This window comes from Entelurus aequoreus, linkage group LG11, assembly GCF_033978785.1.
Source record: "Entelurus aequoreus isolate RoL-2023_Sb linkage group LG11, RoL_Eaeq_v1.1, whole genome shotgun sequence".
Lineage (NCBI taxonomy): Eukaryota > Metazoa > Chordata > Actinopteri > Syngnathiformes > Syngnathidae > Entelurus > Entelurus aequoreus.
Genome location: NC_084741.1, coordinates 20078490 through 20101766, shown reverse-complemented (window position 1 = coordinate 20101766; position 23277 = coordinate 20078490). Strand labels below are relative to the sequence as shown.

Sequence of the window (23277 nt, the reverse complement as noted above, 5' to 3'; positions counted from 1 at the left end):
GGTTCAAATTGAAGACGCCCTGCAGTCTGTAGTTTGGACTCCCCTGATCTATTAGTACCTTCACTAAATAGGTCATGTTGTCTCATTTTTGTGAGGGTTGCACACACACAAAATCAAATATTTCCACTAATATTTGTACAAGGTTGTGGCTAAGGAGATATAATAACCTATTAAAGCTATGCCCAGGTACACGTGTTTTTAAAAACCGATGTCCTCGTGAGAGCCAGCGTCCTCTGCAGTGGACATTTGCCTCCTTAAAGTTTTGTTATCAATCAGAAATATCAAGCATCTAAAATGCATCAAACACGGATAGGTGTTTTGCATTTTTCTCATATTGCACTGCAATGGATTTAAATTTGTGTAATTTTTAACTATGTATAGTGATCGGATGTTTTTTATTTTAAATAATATTCACAAAGTTGAGTGAGCAGGTTGCGTTATGTAAGACCAGGTGGGTTGGCTTCTTGTGTTGTTTGTGGGTTTTTTTTGCTCCATGACTAGGGAAGGTTGTTCGGATTAGGTCATACAAGTAATTGCGATGCTGGCTACACTTCAAATCACAATTCATGGTCATTGACATATCCCAAAATACTTAGAAAACACACAGGAGGCCAGATTCCCTACTATTGTAATGTATTTAAATTTGTGTTATTTTTAACTATGTATAGTGCTTGGATGCTTTTTTTAATAATATCCACAAAGTTGGGTGAGCAGGTTGCGTTATGTAAGACCATGTGGGTTGACTTTTTGTGGTGTTTGTGGGGTTTTTTTTGCTCCGTGACGAGGGAAGGTTGTTTGGATTAGGTCATACAAGTAATGGCGATGCCGGCTCCTCTTTAAAACCACAATTCATGGTCATTGACATATCCCAAAATACTTAGAAAACACACAGGAGGCGTGGATTCAAACTGAAGACGCCCTGTGTTGTTTGTGGGGTTTTTTTGCGCCATGACTAGGGAAGGTTGTTCGAATTAGGTCATTCAAGTAATTGTGATGCTGGCTCCACTTTAAATCACAATTAATGGTCATTGACATATCCCAAATTACTTAGAAATCACACAGGAGGCCAGATTCCCTACTAAACTTCTGAAGGTTCGTGGGTTCAAACTGAAGACGCCCTGTGTTGTTTGTGGGTTTTTTTGTGCCATGACTAGGGAAGGTTGTTCGGATTAGGTCATACAAGTAATTGCGATGCTGGCTCCACTTCAAACCACAATTCATGGTCACTGACATATCCCAAATTACTTAGAAAACATCTGGCAGGCCAGATTACCTACTAAACTTCTGAAGGCTCGTGGGTTCAAACTGAAGACGCCCTGTGTTGTTTGTGGGTTTTTTTTGCGCCATGACTAGGGAAGGTTGTTTGGATTAGGTCATACAAGTTATTGCGATGCTGGCTCCACTTCAAACCACATATCCCAAATTACTTAGAAAACATCCGGCAGGCCAGATTACCTACTAAACTTCTGACGGCTCGTGTGTTCAAACTGAAGACGCCCTGTGTTGTTTGTGGGGTTTTTTTTGCGCCATGACTAGGGAAGGTTGTTTCAATTAGGTCAAACATGTAATTGTGATGCTGGCTCCACTTCAAAACCACAATTAATGGTCATTGACATATCCCAAATTACTTAGAAATCACACAGGAGGCCAGATTCTCTACTAAACTTCTGAAGACTTGTGGGTTCAAACTGAAGACGCCCTGTGTTGTTTGTGGGGTTTTTTTGTGCCATGACTAGGGAAGGTTGTTCGGATGCTGGCTCCACTTTAAACCACAATTCATGGTCATTGACATATCCCAAAATACTTAGAAAACATCCGGCAGGCCAGATTACCGTACTGAAGACCCCTGGACACCTCTGATCTATTAGTACCTTCACTAAATAGGTCATGTTCTCTTATTTTGTGAGGGTTTCACACACAAAGAGTAAAATATTTCCACTAATATTTGTACAAGGTTGTGGCTAAGGAGAAATAATAACCTATTAAAGCTATGCTCACATGTACACAGGTACAGGTGTTTTTAAAAACGGATGTCCTCCTGAGAGCCAGCGTCCTCTGCAGTGGACATTTGTTCAAGAACCAGCCCTGTTATGCACACTCTCAAATGTCCTCTGCAGAGGGCGTTGGCTCTTAAGAACCTTCCGCATCCCACAGGCTACAGTGGATCGGTAGTTCACCCCAGTCACTGCCGTTGGGCCCTTGAGCAAGGCACTTCACTCACCTTGCCTCCAGTGCCGCCCACACTGGTATATAAATGGTCATGCAGAGAGGTTCTTGGTGCAAATTGGCAGCCATGTTTCCGTCAGTCTGCAAACAAATAATAATCCACCTTAGAGGTGCAACGATTTGTCTATGTTGTCGACAAATAGCGACAATAAAATGGGTTGCTGATGTTAAAACCCTGGTTACTCGGTGGTGCAGCGACTATTCTGTTTCAAGGGTTAATCTTGTCGCGTTGAGGGCGAGACTTTTAAGTCAGGGGCGTCATTCACAGCCTACTACATTCACCCAGTCAGCTACATTCAGTCCAATCACGTATGGAGTAACCAATTTAATTGCACTTGGTAAGGACCTGCCCAGCAGGCACAAGACATTGATACAATGTTGATTATACGTACATGTTCTTTAAAACTGACTTTGAAACAACGTCGCAAACACTGCAAAAACTGAAATCTAAGTAAGATTAAATATCTCAAATAAGGGTGATATTTGCTTATTTTCTGTCTAATAGTATAATTCTTCTCACTAAGCAGATTTTATGTTAGAGTGTTTTACTTGTTTTAAGGGTTTTGGTCCTAAATGATCTCAGTAAGATGTTACAGCTTGTTGCTGAGATTTTATGACCTATATTGAGTAAAACATGCTTGAAACTAGAATATCAAGTGTTGCAAAGCTGTGTCATCAACACTCACAAGTATAAAACTACTTTTTTAAAATAATAATTTCTTACTTCAAGCATGAAAAAAAAAAATCATGATGCCGAGCGCATATCATTATGTCAAGATAATGGCACTAGCATTTACTTCATTTAAGAATATTTTTCAACATATTGAGCAAAAAGTTCTTTTTTTTTTTTTTCTACCAAGAAAAGTGCACTTGTTATTAGTGAGAATATACTTATTTTAAGGTATGTTTGGGTTCATTGATGTTAGCTAATTTTACTTGTTTTGGAAAGTCTTGACAAGCCGAATTTTCTTGTTCTATTGGCAGATAAGTTTGCTTAGTTCAAATAAAATACCCCTAATTTTATTTGATTTTTTTCTTGTTTTTGACACTGACTTTTTGCAGTGAAATAGTTGTATTTGTAAATTGAGACAACGTTGATGTCCAACGTTGGATGCATTTTGTTGGTATGGAGATGACCAAATTTCAATGGTCAAATCAACAACGCAACCTGACATTAAATAAACGTCGTCAAAAAGCATGTTGTTTCCACGTTGTATTTGTGTTGTAGAATATTGGTTGAGAAATTACCAAAATTCAATGGTCAAACCAATGTCACAACCTGACGTTGAATAAACGTCGTCAAAAAGCATGTTGTTTCAACGTCGTGTTTGTGTTGTAGTATATTGGTATGGAAATGACCAAATTTCAATGGTCAAATCAACGTCACAACCCGACATTAAATAAATGTCGTCAAAAAGCATGTTGTTTCAACGTCGTGTTTGTGTTGTAGTATATTGGTATGGAAATGACCAAATTTCAATGGTCAAATCAACGTCACAACCCGACATTAAATAAATGTCGTCAAAAAGCATGTTGTTTCAACGTTGTATTTGTGTTGTACACCAGTGGTCTCCGACCGATTGGTACCGGACCGCGCAAAAAAAAAAAAATAAATAAAAAAAATTTTAAAAAAAATTATTATTAGTTTTTTTTTTATTAAATCAACATAAAAAACACAATATATACATTATATATCAATATAGATTAATACAGTCTGCAGGGATACAGTCCGTAAGCACACATGATTGTATTTCTTTATGAAAAAAAAAATAAAAAAAATAAAATCCACCCCCCCATGGTCAAAACAACGTCACAACCCGACATTAAATAAATGTCGTCAAAAAGCATGTTGTTTCAAATTTGTATTTGTGTTGTAGAATATTGGTTGGGAAATGACCAAATTTCAATGGTCAAATCAACGTCACAACCCAACATTAAATAAATGTCGTCAAAAAGCATGTTGTTTCAACGTTGTATTTGTGTTGTACACCAGTGGTCCCCGACCGATTGGTACCGGACCGCGCAAAAAATAAAAAATAAAATAAAAAAAATTGTATTTGTTTTTTTATTAAATCAACATAAAAAACACAATATATACATTATATATCAATATAGATTAATGCAGTCTGCAGGGATACAGTCCGTAAGCACACATGATTGTATTTCTTTATGAAAAAAAAAAAAAAAAAAAAAAAAAAAAAACCCTCCCCCCCAATACAACACGTTGTATTTGTGTTGTACACCAGTGGTCCCTGACCGATTGGTACCCGACCGCGCAACAAATAAAAAATCTAAAATAAATAAATAATATATATATATATATTTTTAAAAAAAAATTAAATCAACATAAAAAACACAATGTATAATTTATATATCAATATAGATTAATACAGTTTGCAGGGATACAGTCTGTAAGCACACATGATTGTATTACTTTATGAAAAAAAATAAATAAATAAAATTTAAAAAAAAATTAAAAAAATAAAAAATCCCCCCCCATGGTCAAATCAACGTCACAACCCGACATTAAATAAATGTCGTCAAAAAGCATGTTGTTTTAACGTTGTATTTGTGTTGTAGAATATTGGTTGGGAAATGACCACATTTCAATGGTCAAATCAACAACGCAACCTGACATTGAATAAAGGTCATCAACAAGCATGTTGTTTCAACGTTGCGTTTCAGTTGCTTAACGTCAGGACCTAATTCAACAAGACCTCAACGTTGTTTTAATGTCTTGTGCCTGTTGGGTGGGATAGACTTACCCAGAGCGGAGTCTAGAGAGGGTATGGCCAACAAAACAACAGGCGCCATGATTGCTACCAAGGATGTGTGCGCCTGTGCGCGGATGCATGCAAATGCAGTCGCTCTGACGTTAATTTTCCTGACAAAATAACCCAAAATAATATGTTTATATATGTTTCTAAACATACACCAGCTCATAAACTTACAAGAAAACACGCTTTTATTTTGTGGAAGTATAATTTTGCGGCTGTATTTGACGCAGTGTTTGGTGAGCAGCAGGCACTACAACACGCACCCGACGGCGCACGAAACTTTAAGAAAATACACCAGCGACCAAAAAAATTATTTTGCCCAAATCTTCATTAGCTTTGGACCAACAATCCCGGAGAAATTGTCACTTTTCTGTGAAGTATGTCATCTGCGGTGTCTGCCTCCATTGTATTTGTAATCACCGTATGTATCATTCATTATGTATTCTTCTAACTCATCTTTCTTTGTAACATACTAAGTGAATAAGTGTACTTATGTCCCCATATTTCTGCACAACAACTCAGATATGGTAACTAATTAATTAATTTGATTCCAGTATTTTATTGGGAAAAAAAACAGCATACTGGCACCATACTTATTTGGATTATTGTTTCTCAGCTGTTTGTAAATGTTTCAGTTTATAAATAAAGGTTTATTAAAAAATAAAAAATAAAATTTTTATTTTTTTTAAAAGCCTCCGCGCATGCGCATAGCATAGATCCAACGAATCGATGACTAAATTAATCGGCAACTATTTTTATAATCGATTTTAATCGATTTAATCGATTAGTTGTTGCAGCCCTAATGGTAACACTGGCGAGCAGTCGAGGATATGGAGTGATTTTTGGTCCAGAACACATTTTGCTAAATTCATTATTGACATACACTACCGTTCAAAAGTTTGGGGTCACCCAAACAATTTTGTGGAATAGCCTTCATTTCTAAGAACAAGAATAGACTGTCTAGTTTAGGGATGATCTTTGATAAGAAATTATCGAGTTCGAGTCTATTATCGAATCCTCTTATCGAACCGATTCCTTATCAATTCTCTTATCGATTCTCTTATCGAGTCCAGATAGGTTGTTGTATATGGAAAAAAACACACAATATTTGGTTTAACAAAAGCTCACTTTTATTGTATAAGAAAAAAATAAAATCTAATAAATAAATAAATATTGACTGTTTGTTACCCCCCTAAAAAAAAAAAAAAATATTGACTGTTGTAACCCAAAGTATATTAAGTGGGATTTTTCAGAAAAACAAATATATACAGTAACACAAAAACAACCTGTCTCTGTGATCACTATAGATGTATAAATAATAATATAGTGTTAAATAAAATCAGTCCCTTGGGCACAAAACTTAAAATAATACAGCTCTCCAAAAAGTGCACTTCTGCTGCTATTTTACATAACTGTTTGCTATGATGCTTTGAAATTTTTGCACTTTATTTCTTTATTGAAAGAAAATTCTATGAAGAGAAAAGTTGTTTGCAAATGTGGTTACAATGCTAAAATATGAAAAGTTAAAGCTAAAAAAAGAAATACACTTTATTGAGTTAAAATCTTTCTTTATAGGGGAAAAGATGTGATGTTATGAGCTAGGGAAAATAACAACTACACTACCCAGCATGCAACGGGAGTGACGAGCATGCGCGGTAGCCCCGAAAAGTTGTTGCATGTCATCACCGGCAGCTGAGAATGAGGTTATGAGCACGCTGTGAAAGTAAACGCCAAGAACTCAGCCAACACGCCTCGTCTGCATTATTTATAATTAGACAGACAACACATAAGTGTGATTTTGTTTTGTTTACAAGGAAAGAAAAACAAAAGTTAAAAAAGGGAGACGTCATATATATGTACTATGTGCTGCGGTTGCTTTAAGTTGCGACAGCTTCCGTAAAGGAGGTGCGTTGCTAGCCTGGTTGCTATGTTTCCGGTTGGTCGTAAAAGTGTTCGTCATGTGTTTGTACCCTGCTCAAATCTCTCAGTAAAGTTATTCATTGGATTATACCTTTTGTTTTGAACTTTATTACACCTTGGAGCGCGGTCCATTGTTTTTCCTGCTTTCCCTATCTGCGCCTAATGACTGAGTTACGTGACGTCCCGTCCCGGGACGGGATTCGTTCCGAGGGATTCGAATAAAGAACCAACTCTTTTTCTTTACTATAGTGGTCTCGATAACGGGTACCGGTTCTCAAAAAGGGATGCGAGTCCGAGGACTCGGTTCTTTTCTTATCGAACAACCGGGAAAACCGGTTTCGAGTATCATCCCTAGTCTAGTTTCAGATGAAAGTTCTCTTTTTCTGGCCCTTTTGAGCGTTTAATTGACCCCACAAATGTGATGCTCCAGAAACTCAATCTGCTCAAAGGAAGGTCAGTTTTGTAGCTTCTGTAACAAGCTAAACTGTTTTCAGATGTGTGAACATGATTGCACAAGGGTTTTCTAATCATCAAGTAGCCTTCTGAGCCAATGAGCAAACACATTGTACCATTAGAACACTGGAGTGATAGTTGCTGGAAATGGGCCTCTATACACCTTTGTAGATATTGCACCAAAAACCAGACATTTGCAGCTAGAATAGTCATTTACCACATTAGCAATGTATAGAGTGTATTTCTTTAAAGTTAAGACTAGTTTAAAGTTATCTTCATTGAAAAGTACAGTGCTTTTCCTTCAAAAATAAGGACATTTCAATGTGACCCCAAACTTTTGAACGGTAGTGTATTTCTTGCCACTTTATATCGTATTTTTTTTTAATGAGGTTTCCAGTTCATTTCCAGTTGCTACTCAGTGGCCTAGTGGTTACAGTGTCCGCCCTGAGATTGGTAGGTTGTGAGTTCAAACCCCGGCCGAGTCATACCAAAGACTACAAAAATGGGACCCGTTACCTCCCTGCTTGGCACTCAGCATCAAGGGTTGGAATTGGGGGGTTAAATCACCAAAAATTATTCCCGGGCGCGGCCACCGCTGCTGCTCACTGCTCCCCTCAGGGGGTGGAACAAGGGGATGGGTCAAATGCAGAGGACAAATTTCACCACACCTAGTGTGTGTGTGACTATCCTTGGTACCTTAACTTTAACTTTTAATTTTCTCATCTACTATTACACCCAAAATGTGGTTTATTTTACTCTTTTAACGTCTGTCTATTTGTAGTTGTGTTTGACTTTCTCTTCTGATGCTACAGAATTGCATTATTTTAGTTTTACTGAGATCCAAAGATTTTGTCAGACCATCTCCTTCATTAATTAATATCTTCTGTTATTACCGTATTTTTCGGAGTATAAGTCGCTCCGGAGTATAAGTCGCACCGGCCGAAAATGCATAATAAAGAAGAAAAAAAACATATATAAGTCGCACTGGAGTATAAGTCGCATTTTTTGGGGAAATTTATTTGATAAAACCCAACACCAAGAATAGACATTTGAAAGGCAATTTAAAATAAATAAAGAATAGTGAACAACAGGCTGAATAAGTGTACGTTATATGAGGCATAAATAACCAACTGAGAACGTGCCTGGTATGTTAACGTAACATATTATGGTAAGAGTCATTCAAATAACTATAACATATAGAACATGCTATACGTTTACCAAACAATCTGTCACTCCTAATCGCTAAATCCCATGAAATCTTATACGTCTAGTCTCTTACGTGAATGAGCTAAATAATATTATTTGATATTTTACGGTAATGTGTTAAACATTTCACACATAAGTCGCTCCTGAGTATAAGTCGCACCTATGAAAAAAACTGCGACTTATAGTCCGAAAAATACGGTGTTTATACTAGCTTCTGTGTGTTCTGTTGTGAACAAAACACAGACGTTGTGTCGTGTGTTTAACTCGCACAAGACGCTGCAATCGGTGACTTTTCATCGGCTTTTTGCGATCTCCTTCCTCCTATCCAGGAGATCGCAAAAAAGCCGCTGCCTGACCGGAGCTCAGAAAATCTGCAGAGACTCCTCCCACCCCCACCAAGGACTGTTTTCACTGCTGGACTCTAGAAAGAGGTTCCGCAGCCTCCGTAGTAGAACCTCCAAGTTCGGTAACAGCTTCTTCCCTCAGGCCGTAAGACTCTTGAACGCATCATAATAATCCCCTCAATTCCCCCCCCAAAATGGATTAACTGGCTGGAATATAGAGACCAGTGTTGGGTTAGTTATTGAAAACCAGTAACTAGTTACAGTTACTAGTTACTTTAATTCAAAAGTAACTCAGTTACTAACTCAGTTACTTACAACAAAAAGTAATGCGTTACTGTGAAAACGTATATCTTTTTTTATTTTTTTAAGGCCCAGCCTCCTCTAATGCCCTTTTAGCCTTCATTTCAGTACTGTTATTGCACTGGAGAATAAAACAATCTGTTGATCAACTTGACATGCATTTGCATCACTGAACTCTGCTAACCAATGTGCTCTACATACAACACACAAAGACAAAGTTATGTTTCAAAGGGCCAATTTGTTTTAGGCCAGAACAAATTGACAAAACTATTTTAAATAGCTGCAACATAACATACATAAGTAACAAACAGCATAATAACAACATAGCTGTAAACCAAGGAAGGCACACACTACATACACAAAGCCTAACCAGGCGTTTTTTTCTGAAATAAAATCATGTCTGAAGCCCAGAACACTCTACACATTTCCCCAGTTTTAGTTTAGAGATAAGGAAAGATTGGCCTGGCCCACTAGCATCCCTCTTTATGTTTGTGAACTTTATAGTCTATACATTTAGAGTGATGTGATAATCAAACACTCTAGAAGTCTAGAATGAAAGAGTATATAAGAGAGTTGACAGAGTGTGTGTACCTTCAGTGCGTTAAAATACAGCCGCTGTTGCTTAGGAGGTGAAGTGTGTCTCTCTTTACTAGCTTCGTCGAAGCATGTTGCTTTTGTAGCTGTTTCAGCAGATTTGAATTGCTAGGATAGGATCTTTGATCCAAGACAACTTTCATTTAACTACAATGTTATTTTCTTTGCGGTTGACAAAAGAAAAGTAGTGAGAATATCTCCATGTTAAGAAACTCGACTTTGGCTCTGTCATGTCTTGTTAGTAAACACAGACACGCCCCCCCCCCCCCCCCCCCGCCCCACACACACACACACACACACACACACAGAGCAGCGCGCCTCTTCTCTGTCGCTTTTTCTGCAGCTCTCCAATAAAACACACTCAGATCCTCTCAGTTTCTAGCCGATACTACATAAAAAAAACCGTAAAATAACGCAGTAACGCATCATGTAGTAACAGTAACTGAGTTACTGAATATAAAAAATAACGCGTTAGATTACTATTTACCGCCGAAAGTAACGTAACGCGTTAGTCCCAACACTGATAGAGACAATATAACATACATCCATAAACATGGATTCATACTCAAAAGTGCAATATATTTATCTGTACAGTAATCTATTTATTTATATCTGCACCTTATTGATTTTTTATCCTGCACTACCATGAGCTAATGCAACAAAATTTTGGTCTTATCTGTACTGTAAAGTTCAAATTTGAATGACAATAAAAAGGAAGTGTAGTCTAGTCTAGTCTAGTCTTCAGTGTTGATGGCAAAACCTTCACTTCCCGTGCTTGTCTTCTTTGTTGTGGGGAAAGCGATGTAAAAACTTTCCACAATTCTCGCGGGCGGAGCAGCCCCATGCTTAACAACGGGGCATTTATACACGTCGAAAAACGAGGAAGCGCCGCAAACACATAGCATCCGCTCAAAGTTGGTAGCAGTCATGGCGCCCTGTAGTCACTTGAGGGCCTTTTAACCAATCACTGAGGAGATCGCCTGAAACCGAGTTGGTTATACGCACTCTGGATTTACCTATCCTATCCTATTTGTGAAAATTAAGCTAAACTTTGTCTAAATCAATTCAAGTACTTTTTTTTTATGTCTCAGGAACATCAATCACACACACACACACACACACACACACACACACACACACACACACACACACACACACACACACACACACACACACACACACACACACACACACACACACACACACACACACACACACACACACATGAACATTAGGCGCCACAGCACCAATATCATAAATGAATAACTACACTGTAAAAAAAAAAATCCTATTTTTGTGGTTAATTTACTCTAAATTTCTGCTGTAATTTTTCTATTTTTTTAAAATAGTTTACAAAACTGTAGAATTGAAGACATTATCTGTAAATAAACAATCCGCCTGTTATTTTAAGTAATATGCCAGTAATGACAAACTATGTATATTTCTATTTCTTTTACAGAAAAATACCAAATTAATTATACATAGCATTTTCTGTTTTCTTAAAATACTTTCAAATTCATGTAACATTACAGTAATTATCTTTCATTATATATGTAGCTTTTTATATAAAAGTTTATGTCCATACTAACAATCTGTAGAATAAAGGTATTTTTCTGCAGAACTGTTTGCATCGTCACTTTATTAAAGGTGGTTGATCTTAACAATTTAGAAAAAATCTGTAAAATAATGGTATTTTTCTGTGGAACTGCCAGCATTGTCACTTCATTAAATCTGGAAATAATTTGGAAAAACTCTGTAGAATAAAGGTATTTTTCTGCAGAACTGTTTGCATCGTCACTTTATTAAAGGTGGTTGATCTGAATAATTTAGTAAAAATCTGTAAAATTACGATATTTTTCCGCAAAACGTTTCATGAAAATTTATGTAAATATAATGTTTTTGATTATTATTTGGTTTACAATGTTTTACTTTCATTTTATGGTTTTCGTATGGCAGCCGTAGCTGCCAGTAGATGACCGTTTTTTTTACAGAATTTTTTTTTACCGTGTATGCAATCTATTAGATAGCTAAAATGTTCAGAATTGATGAAGTCTATGAGATTGCTCAAAATGCAAGGCGCTTAATCAATAATGAATAATATACCCGTGTGCATATTTTTAAACACCATCACATTGTTTTTGGAGCAAGTTAGATTAGGGCTGGGCGATATGGCCTTTTTTTAATATGTCAATATTTTTAGGCCATGTCACGATACACGATATATATCTCGATATTTTGCCTTAGCCTTGAATGAACACTTGATGCATATAATCACAGCAGTATGATGATTCTATGTGTCTACATTAAAACATTCTTCTTCATACTGCATTAATATATGCTCATTTTAAACTTTCATGCAGAGAGGGAAATCACAACTTAGTCAATTTATCAAAACCGTATTTATTAAACAGCAGTGGCACAAACATTCATGTCATTTCAAAACAGAAAGTGCAAGATTGTCAGAGACATTTTAAAACAAACTATTAGTGCACTTTTGTGCATGGATGACATATCAAAACAACACTAAATTAAAGTGCACTTTTTGTACAGAACGCCACTACAATAGTTTAAAACAAATAAAGTGCACTTTTGTGCATGATGTCACACAAGATATTTTAATAACTGACAAATAAAAATGAGCTGCATAATAGGAAATCAAATAGTGTATGTCCCTCGCTATGTGGTAGGTTCCTGCGGACGTTATCTCCTTCTGTTGTTGACTATTTTTTTCATACGGTGTTGATGTGGAAATGGTTGCCTCTGCATTTTGTTGGTGTGGCACCGAACGGAGATGTTGACATGCGGAGTAAGCACTCTTCATTCTCTAGCGGGTGACTTTTCAAATGATGCTACATATTAGCAGTAATGCTACTTTTTGTAGCAACGCTTTTGCCCCGCACTTGACAAACTACGATTGTCTGTTCGACATCTTCCCGCTTGAAGCCAAACCACCGCCAGACAATGGACTCCCGTGCTGTTTTTCTTGGGAATTAATTCTTCCTTCATTTATTACCAGATTCGCACCTTCTTTCTCTCGTATTACCACTCGCACCGCAGCTAACATTACCCATGCCGCTACCTCTCTGCTCCGCGAGGGCGTATACGTATGTGACGTATGTAAGAAGTTGCGCTTGTTTTATCTCTCTGTGAGAAGGAGACACAAGAAAGAGTGATAAAAGCCTGTAGTGCAGACCTGGGCAAGTTAAGGCCCCGGGGCCACATGTGGCCCGTTAAGCTTTTCAATCTGGCCCGCCGGACAAATAATTTTTTTAAATCTTTAAGATGGAAACTGTAGCTGCCAATATGATGTCCAGTAATGTTTTCAAATTACCATAAGTCTTCATCTATACAATGTATTTCAATGGTTGGAATCTGCGCTTTTGCATGATATTTTAGTGACTAGTGTTGTCCCGATGCCAATATTATTTCGATACTTTTCTATACTTTTCTAAATAAAGGGGAACGGAAAAAATTGCATTATTGGCTTTATTTTAACAAAAAATCTTAGGGTGTGGCGGACCGGTACTTTTCAGAGGCAGTATGGTACCGAATATGATTCATTAGTATCGCGGTACTATACTAATACCCGTATACCGTACAACCCTACTAGTGACTATGATAATGTACGTCACAGCAGGTCAGACGAGGCACCAAGCAGTATGGGTGGGGAGCGTTTCCACAGAGTTTTTCCTGAGCGGCCAGCCTAAAATGTGAGTGCCAGGGACAGACGCAGAAGGAGAGTTTTACAAGAAAGTTCTAAAGTTTAGTGATGTATCAGATATATCAAATTGTAGATGTTATTTGTTTTTTTACCCTTCGCGTTCATATTTCGCTGTGTTTGTTGCATTTTTGTTGCATTTGGCTTGATTGTAAAATATGTCGATTGAGAGGGGTGTGACGTTCATATGTTCTCAATATTCAGGGTTTTATCGTTTATAGAAAAATTCTGTCTGTCATAACATTTCTAGCATTCAATCAGACTTTATTGTGATGTTTTATATTAGTTTTCCTAAAAATAGATATACCGGCCCCCAGACAATTTTTTTTCTCTAAATTTGGCCCCCGAAAAATAATTGCCCAGGCCTGCTGTAGTGTAATGCCCGCAGCTAAAAGCAACTGCGTGAGAACGTATACTCGAATATCACGATATAGTCATTTTCTATATCGCACAGAGACAAACCTGCGATATATCGAGTATATCGATATATCCCCCAGCCCTAAGTTAGATAGCGTTGGTGCTTGTTTGTTTTTATTGCTGCTATCTTTACCAAAAACATACTTTGTTTTGGTCAGCACTTAGAGACTTAGACTTCCTTTTATTGTCATTCAAATTTGAACTTTACAGTTCAGTTAAGAACAACATTTTTCGTTGCATTAGTTTGTTGTAGTGCAGGATAAAAGAGCAATAAGGTGCAGATATAAATAAATAGATTACTGAACAGATAAATGTATTGCACTTTTGCATATGCATCCACATTTATAGATGCAGGATGTATTTTCTTTATATTCCAGCGATATAAAAGTTTTTTGGGGGGAATTGAGGGGATAATTATGATGCGTTTAAGAGTGTTACGGCCTGAGGGAAGAAGTTGTTAAAGAACCTGGAGGTTCTGCTACTGACGCCGCGGAACCTCTCTCAAGAGTCCAGCAGTGAAAACAGTCCTTGGTGGGGGTGGGAGGAGTCTTGACACATTTTCTGAGCCCTGGTCAGGCAGCGGCTTTTTGAGATTTCCTGGATAGGAGAAAGAGGAGTCCACTGGGCCTGTCCTTGATTTTAAACGGACGGACAAACGTTTGATAGTTATTTCGGCTTTGTAACCGCCTAATGAGCAGCTATAGTTACAGTGTAAATACATATTTCTCATTGAATAAGTCATCTTTGTTAGTAAGCACACGCCAAACATATCTTAAGCTGAATTTAAAAGCAGATGGCTGAATTAGAGCCACGGAATAGGTTTATGCTTCATAAACTCATGAGTCGAGTATGGAGCATAAGATAATCGCTGTCTAGTTGACAATTAAAATAGTCTTTAGTTGCAGCCCTAATCCACATTGATGTGGACCTGTTTTGTGTTATCAATGTGCTATTTTAAGACTGAAGTGCCTTGGTAAAAAAAAACAAAAAAAAAACCATTCCTGCAGAATGTATATAATGCTTTCTGTCAGTTGACTGTTCCGTCTTCGTTTTTTTGTACTCAATTTTCCGGTGGAGAAGTTTAACGTGCTGTTTAGCGTCTTTCATATTGGCTTGTTTGCTTCTGCAGCCTCTAATTATCGGATGGGTAGGCTGGGTAAGGACTTCACGAAACGATACGGCATTGCGATATTGTGATATATTGCGACATTCCACATAGTTCACTACGAAACGTTCCATATATTTACACTAGATGACAGTAATAATTTATTGGACAAACTAAGTCAAAAAGCAATGTAGTTCATAGTGATAGGCAGCTATAAATGATGACTATTTCCATTTTTTAGCAATTGTACGGAAAGTGGATCAAGTTATTTGCTACTAACTTTTATAACTTGATGTACCTACTTATTAGGGGTACCCCAAAAAGTCGATTAATATCCAAATTGGGTAATAAACACACACACACACACTGTACATATAGTGTTGGCGCTAGGACTTTTCATAATGGGGTCCCAGGGACCCCATCAAGTCATAAAAATGGGGTACCACAGTAGATTTTTAGGGTCCCACTTTTTTGTAACCGTTTTGAAAAAAAATGATAAATGTATGCATTATCCTGTTATACCTCACATTCTATATTGTGTTTTGGAAAAAGGTTGTCATAATTCATTAAAAGAATAATACAAAAGAAAACACATTTTTATGCATATGTAAATTTACCCTTGCCGGTATTTTTTTTCTACATATTCATTTAATAAGTTGTAGGTGTATTTATTTCAATATAAAAGTGTTAAAAGTGTTTTGCTTCGGTCATGAAATTATAATAATCTTGTGCCAGGGCATACATGCATATAGCCACCCTTTGCTCTGATTACTGATTTGCACACATTGGCATTCTCTCGATGAGCTTCAAGAGGTAGTCACATGAAAGGGTTTTCACTTCATAGATGTGCTTGAAGCTCATCGAGAGAATGCCAATTGTGTGCAAAGCAGTAATCAGAGGAAAGGGTGGCTATTTTGACGAAACTAGGGTATAAAACATGTTTTCTGTTATATTACCTTTTTTTGTTAAGTACATAACTCCACATGTGTTCATTCATAGTTTTGATGCCTTCAGTGACAATCTACAATGTAAATAGTCATGAAAATAAAGGAAACGCATTGAATGAGGAGAAGATGTGTCCAAACTTTTGGCCTGTAATGTGTGTATATATATATATATATATATATATATATATATATATATATATATATATATATATATATATATATATATATATATATATATATATATATATATATATATATATATATATATATATATATATATATATATATATATATATATATATATATATATATATATACACTGTACATCCATCCATCCATATATATATATATATATACATATACTGTATGTGTATATACAGTAAATATATATATATATATATATATATATATATATATATATATATATATAGATATATATGTGTGTGTGTATATATATATGTGTGTGTGTATATATACATATATATATATATGTATATATATATACACATATTCATATTTATATATATATATATATATATATATATATATATATATATATATATATATATATATATTTATATATATATATATATACACACACACATGTATATATACACATATTATATATATATATATATATATATATATATATATATATATATATATATATATATACACACACACACACATATATATATACACACATTATACATATATATATACAGTATGTGTATAATATATATATATGTATGTACATATATATATATATACATGTATATATATATATATATATATATATATATATATATATATATATATATATATATATATATATATATATATATATGTGTATATATACATGTATATATATATATATATATATATATATATATATATATATATATATATATATATATATATATATACGTGTATAAAGTGTGTATATATACGTGTGTGTGTGTGTGTGTGTGCGTGTATATATCTCAAACTTTATAAGTTTGAGATATACATTAGCGTAAACCTCAAACTTATATCTGTCAGTAGTCTTGCTATGGAAGTGCTTAAAACTACAACAAAGATGACAAGGAGAAGACGCAGTCGAAGTACGTAAATAAGACGCCCACAAAACTGCGCATCCTGAAGAATAGATAGCAGTTTGAAGATGGTCTATAAAACATAATCTATGCAAAATTTTGACCAAATAGTCAGCATTACATGTTATGTAGACCACAAGAAAGTGTTTTAAATGTAAAAAAATATATATATAACATGACCCTTTTAAATAATTTTTCACTTCTTGTTAAAATAGTTAAAAAAAAGGGAAAAACCCCCAAAGAAAAACACCTTCACAGTTGTGGGACTCTTTCACAACGGGACCGCCCCCGCTATGTGCGACTTGGCGTCGATATTGTGAGTGCCGTTCTGTCTCAGGTTAGAAAGTTACGACTATTACGTTTCCTGCTAAAAGTTTTTGTTCTCTGCTTTTGTGGGGAATTTGTGAAGTCGAACCAAACTTTTGACCTCACACGGGTGGGTGGAACCTTGACGCGAGACAGCGCACCTTCATTGTTGCTGAAAACTAATTTGACTTCAGCGAAGTTCTTTGACTTTAGCTGAAAGCTGATGTCTGTGGATGAAACAACAGCTTTGCGGGACGAGGTGATTACTGTATTTATGGTTGCACATCCGCAGGCTTTATGTGCCCTGAAAATATTTACGAGTCAACGTGTGTGCGTCCAATCTGACATACACCTGCCATCCAAGGACGGCTTGCCACCTCGGCCTTGGCTGTGTACGCTTCCTGTTGTGTATTGGTTTCCTGTTTGGCTTATTTTACACAGATCCAACTTTGCTTGCAACAGTTGTGTGGTTTCTCAGTAAAAAGTCAAGAGAATGAAAAAGACAAATGTTTGTTCAAGTACAGTGCAAACTCTGAAGTAGTGTTGTCCCGATACCAATATTTTGGTACCGGTACCAAAATTATTTCGATACTTTTCGGTACTTTTCTAAATAAAGGCGACCACAAAAAAATTGCATTATTGACTTTATTTTAACTAAAAATCTTACGGTACATTACACATATGTTTCTTATTGCAAGTTTGTCCTTGAATAAAATAGTGAACATACTAGACAACTTGTATTTTATTAGTAAGTAAACAAACAAAGGGTCCTAATTTAGCTGCTGACATATGCAGTAACATATTGCGTCATTTTCCATTCTATTATTTAGTCAAAATTACTAAGGACAAGTGGTAGAAAATGAATTATTAATCTACTTGTTCATTCACTGTTAATATCTGCTTATTTTCTATTTTAACATGTTCTGTCTACACTTCTGTTCAAATGTAATAATCAGTTATTCTTCTGTTGTTTGATACTTTACATTAGTTTTGGATGATATCACAAATTTGGGTATCAATCCGATACCAAGTAGTTACAGGATCATACATTGGTCATATTCAAAGTCCTCATGTGTCCAGGGACCTATTTCCTGACTTTTTAAACATAATATAGTATCGACTAGATACGCTACTGTAATTGGTATCATTACATTGGACGTGAGGTGTAGATCCACCAATGGCGTTTGTTTACATTTTGACACCGGTGAGCTACGGTGTGTAGTGAAGCATGTTTAGCTATTCCTCGTCCTGCAGGGATGATACTTGTAAGAAACGTACTTTATTTGTAGCCATGGAGACGAGGATTAGTGATTTAGAAGTAGCTAAAACACTGCCAACTGGGGCTGGACTTTAGCCGCTAGCTAGCTAGTCATGTCTTAAAGCACCTCTTCCTGAGGGCGTTTCAGTGTATAACTTCACCTTTAGTTTGAGTTTTTAAGCCAAAATGCTTCTGTTCTCCCTTTTCTGTCTACACACTGTGTCTGCTTGTAAGTACTCTTTTGTAAGTACGCGGGCGCGGGGGTGGTGGCGGACTGGTACTTTTCAGAGGCGCTATAGTACCGATTATGATTCATTAGTATCGTGGTACCATACTAATACCGGTATACCGTACAACCCAATCTGAAGTTAAGAATTTCTTTAACATTTTAGAGGAAACCGGGCTTCCTGAACACCTTAGTTCAGTGAGTTCTTCTAGCTTCCAAGAAGGTTTCGTGTTTAACTTTCAGACTTGCTATAATTCGCTTTACGCACGTGCAGCACTTAAAAGTAGAGATGTCCGATAATGAATTTTTTGCCAATATCCGATATTCCGATATTGTCCAACTCTTAATTACCGATTCCGATATCAACCGATACCGATATATACAGTCGTGGAATTAACACATTATTATGCCTAATTTTGTTGTGATGCCCCGCTGGATGCACTAAACAATGTAACAAGGTTTTCCAAAATAAATCAACTCAAGTTATGGAAAAAAATGCCAACATGGCACTGCCTTATTTATTATTGAAGTCACAAAGTGCATTATTTTTTTTATTCATGCCTCAAAACAGCAGCTTGGAATTTGGGACATGCTCTCCCTGAGAGAGCATGAGGAAATTGAGGTGGGCGGGGTTGGGGGGGGCGGGGTTGAGGTGGGGGGCGGGGGTAGGGGGTAGCGGGGGGTGTATATTGTAGCGTCCCGGAAGAGTTAGTGCTGCAAGGGGTTCTGGGTATTTGTTCTGTTGTGTTTACGTTGTGTTACGGTGCGGATGTTCTCCCGAAATGTGTTTGTCATTCTTGTTTGGTGTGGGTTCACAGTGTGGCGCATATTTGTAACAGTGTTTAAGTTGTTTATATGGCCACCCTCAGTGTGACCTGTATGGCTGTTGACCAAGTATGCCTTGCATTCACTTGTGTGTGTGAAAAGCCGTATATATTATGTAAATGGGCCAGCACGCAAAGACAGTGCCTTTAAGGTTTATTGGCGCTCTGTACTTATCCCTACGTCCGTGTACACAGCGGCGTATTAAAAAGTCATACATTTTACTTTTTGAAACAGATACCGATAATTTTGAAACCGATACCGATAATTTCCGATATTACATATTAAAGCATTTATCGGACGATAATATCGGCAGTCCGATATTATCGGACATCTCTACTTAAAAGCATTTAAACGTAATTTTATGAAAACACATTACAATACAATTCCAGTTTTATAATAATTCTGACAGACCTCAGTAGGAAAGCGATAAATTCCTTATTTGACTATAAGTTTACAAGGACCTTTCTAGATTGCTTTTGTTCACACAGACTCTAAACACATTCTTCCCTTTTCCTTTTACTCGTTCACTACTTCTGCCACTTTTGACAGTTCAAGGTTTTGTTGAGCCTGTCAACACCACGGAGCTTGTCTGATATTTTGTCACAATCCGACAAGACACACAATGCACAATGACCTGTTACACAGGTTTACTTGGCGGCGTAGTGACGGCATGATAACAGTGCAGTCGGGGAAGGAATGCGCGAGGTGAGTCAGGTGTCTCTACGATGTTTGTTGACAGCAGCATTGTTGTGTGCTGACAACCAGGGGAGGAAAAGCACATTCACACACTTTTGAATCCTTCCTCCTGTCAGAGTAATTATTTGAAATCAATTAACGACTTCTGTCTTTAGACAATGGCAGTTGTCTGTGTTTTGGTAATTGCGGTTTGACCGTAATCGAACTCCAAGCTCACCCGTTTTGATTGAGCACACATTTGACTTTCAAGCGTACTGATTCTCGAAGCAAAATATGAATATTGTGAACAACAAAATAGGGAGATTTATTAGTATTGTACTGTTTTTGTTCTGGTGCACCCAGAACAGCCCATATCACCCCTGTTTTATCCAGTCCTCATTGGCTTCCAATTAAATTCCACATAGAGTTTAAGATTTTAGTCCTGACATTCCATGCGTTGCCCCTCAGTACATCACTGACTTCCTATGCCCCTACTCTTCAGGGCACATCCTCCGGTCTTCAGGCCAGGGTCTTCTAAAGATCCCAAAAACTTGTTTTAAAACCTGTGGAGACCTGACATTCCAGGCTACAGCTCCCAGACTCTGGAACAATTTGCACCAGTCCCTTCGTGATCCTGACTGTGTTGAAACTTTTAAGAAACATTTGAAAACTTCTCTTTTTAGTAAAGCATTTAGTTGATGCACCTTTTAACTGTCATTTTTAATCAACTTTGTACCCTTTTTTTGATGTTGCCCCTGTTGTTTTAAATTGAAATTTTGTTTTACTTCACCTATGTTTTGTACGCTTCGTGATTTTATCTGTGAAAACTTACTTACTTTACTTACTTACTTACTTACTTACTTACTTACTTGCTACTCGGATTCAACAGGCTAAATGTTTGGTATGTTCTCATAAGTCAAGGATAAGTTAAACGTGACAATATTTATACTCAGTGGTAGGGATGTCCGATAATGGCTTTTTGCCGATATCCGATATTCCGATATTGTCCAACTCTTAATTACCGATACCGATATATACAGTCGTGGAATTAACACATTATTATGCCTAATTTGGACAACCAGGTATGGTGAAGATAAGGTGTTTTAAAAAAAAATAAAAATAAATTAAAAAATAAGATAAATAAATTAAAAACATTTTCTTGAATAAAAAAGAAAGTAAAACAATATAAAAACAGTTACATAGAAAATATTAATTAATGAAAATGAGTAAAATTAACTGTTAAAGGTTAGTACTATTAGTGGACCAGCAGCACGCACAATCATGTGTGCTTACGGACTGTATTCCTTGCAGACTGTATTGATATATATTGATATATATTGTAGGAACCAGAATATTAATAACAGAAAGAAACAACCCTTTTGTGTGAATGAGTGTGAATGAGTGTAAATGGGGGAGGGAGGTTTTTTGGGTTGGTGTACTAATTGTAAGTGTATCTTGTGTTTTTTATGTTGATTAAAAAAAATAAAAATAAAAAATATATTAAAAAAAACGATACCGATAAAAAAACAAAACGATACCGATAATTTCCGATATTAATTTTTTTTAAAGCATGCCACCATGTATGTATGTGGTCGCCACACCTTAAAATTTGTGTTTTTTTACATGAAAACAAAAAAAAAGTAATTTAATGTATGAATGGATATATATAGTGTAATATATTTGGGAGGGTTATAATCTTTTTATGGCTGTTAAGTAGAGGAAACACGGAAGTGGAACATTGTTAGATTTATTTTTCAACTCACATGTAAACAAATAAGCCACAGCGTCAATACCGGTCCTTTAACAATCGCTATTTCTAAACCCCTCATGAAACAGGTCTGTAGAGATGAAATAGTCTTGTGATTTTTTTCCCCACACACACATATATATATATATATATATATATATATATATATATACATACATACATGTGTATGTATGTATGTATGTATGTGTATATAATATACATATATACATATATGTGTGTGTATGTATGTATGTATATATATATATATATATATATATATATATATATATATATATATATATATATATATATATATATATATATATATATATATATATATATATATATATACATACATGTGTATGTATGTATGTATGTGTATATAATATACATATATACATACATGTGTATGTATGTATGTGTATATAATATACATATATACATACATGTGTATGTATGTATATGTATGTATATATATATATATATATATATATATATATATATATATATATATATATATATATATATATATATATATATATATATATATATATATACATACATACATACATACATGTGTAAGGGCAGTAAGTCGGACACGTTTCCAGTGAGGGTTGGACTCCGCCAAGGCTGCCCTTTGTCACCGATTCTGTTCATAACTTTTATGGACAGAATTTCTAGGCGCAGTCAAGGCGTTGAGGGGATCTGGTTTGGTGGCTGCAGGATTAGGTCTCTGCTTTTTGCAGATGATGTGGTCCTGACGGCTTCATCTGGCCAGGATCTTCAGCTCTCGCTGGATCGGTTCGCAGCTGAGTGTGAAGCGACTGGGATGAGAATCAGCACCTCCAAGTCCGAGTCCATGGTTCTCGCCCGGAAAAGGGTGGAGTGTCATCTCCGGGTTGCGGAGGAGACCCTGCCCCAAGTGGAGGAGTTCAAGTACCTTGGAGTCTTGTTCACGAGTGAGGGAAGAGTGGATCGTGAGATCGACAGGCGGATCGGTGCGGCGTCTTCAGTAATGCGGACGCTGTATCGATCCGTTGTGGTGAAGAAGGAGCTGAGCCGGAAGGCAAAGCTCTCAATTTACCGGTCGATCTACGTTCCCATCCTCACCTATGGTCATGAGCTTTGGGTTATGACCG

General features: G+C 36.3%; 1 protein-coding gene and 1 long non-coding RNA gene across 3 annotated transcripts in view; one reads left to right on the top strand and one right to left on the bottom strand.

Moving 5' to 3' along the window:
* satb1b (SATB homeobox 1b) overlaps positions 1-23277 on the top strand; it is a 235211-nt gene that overhangs the window by 32920 nt on the left and 179014 nt on the right. The gene's annotated exons all lie outside the window — the stretch shown is intronic.
* The window catches only part of LOC133659855 (uncharacterized), a 61196-nt gene that overhangs the window by 32670 nt on the left and 5249 nt on the right, over positions 1-23277 (bottom strand). For both annotated transcript variants that reach the window (XR_009827727.1, XR_009827728.1), the window contains exon 2: positions 2222-2307. This is a non-coding gene — a long non-coding RNA (uncharacterized LOC133659855). The remainder of the gene's footprint in view (positions 1-2221; positions 2308-23277) is intronic.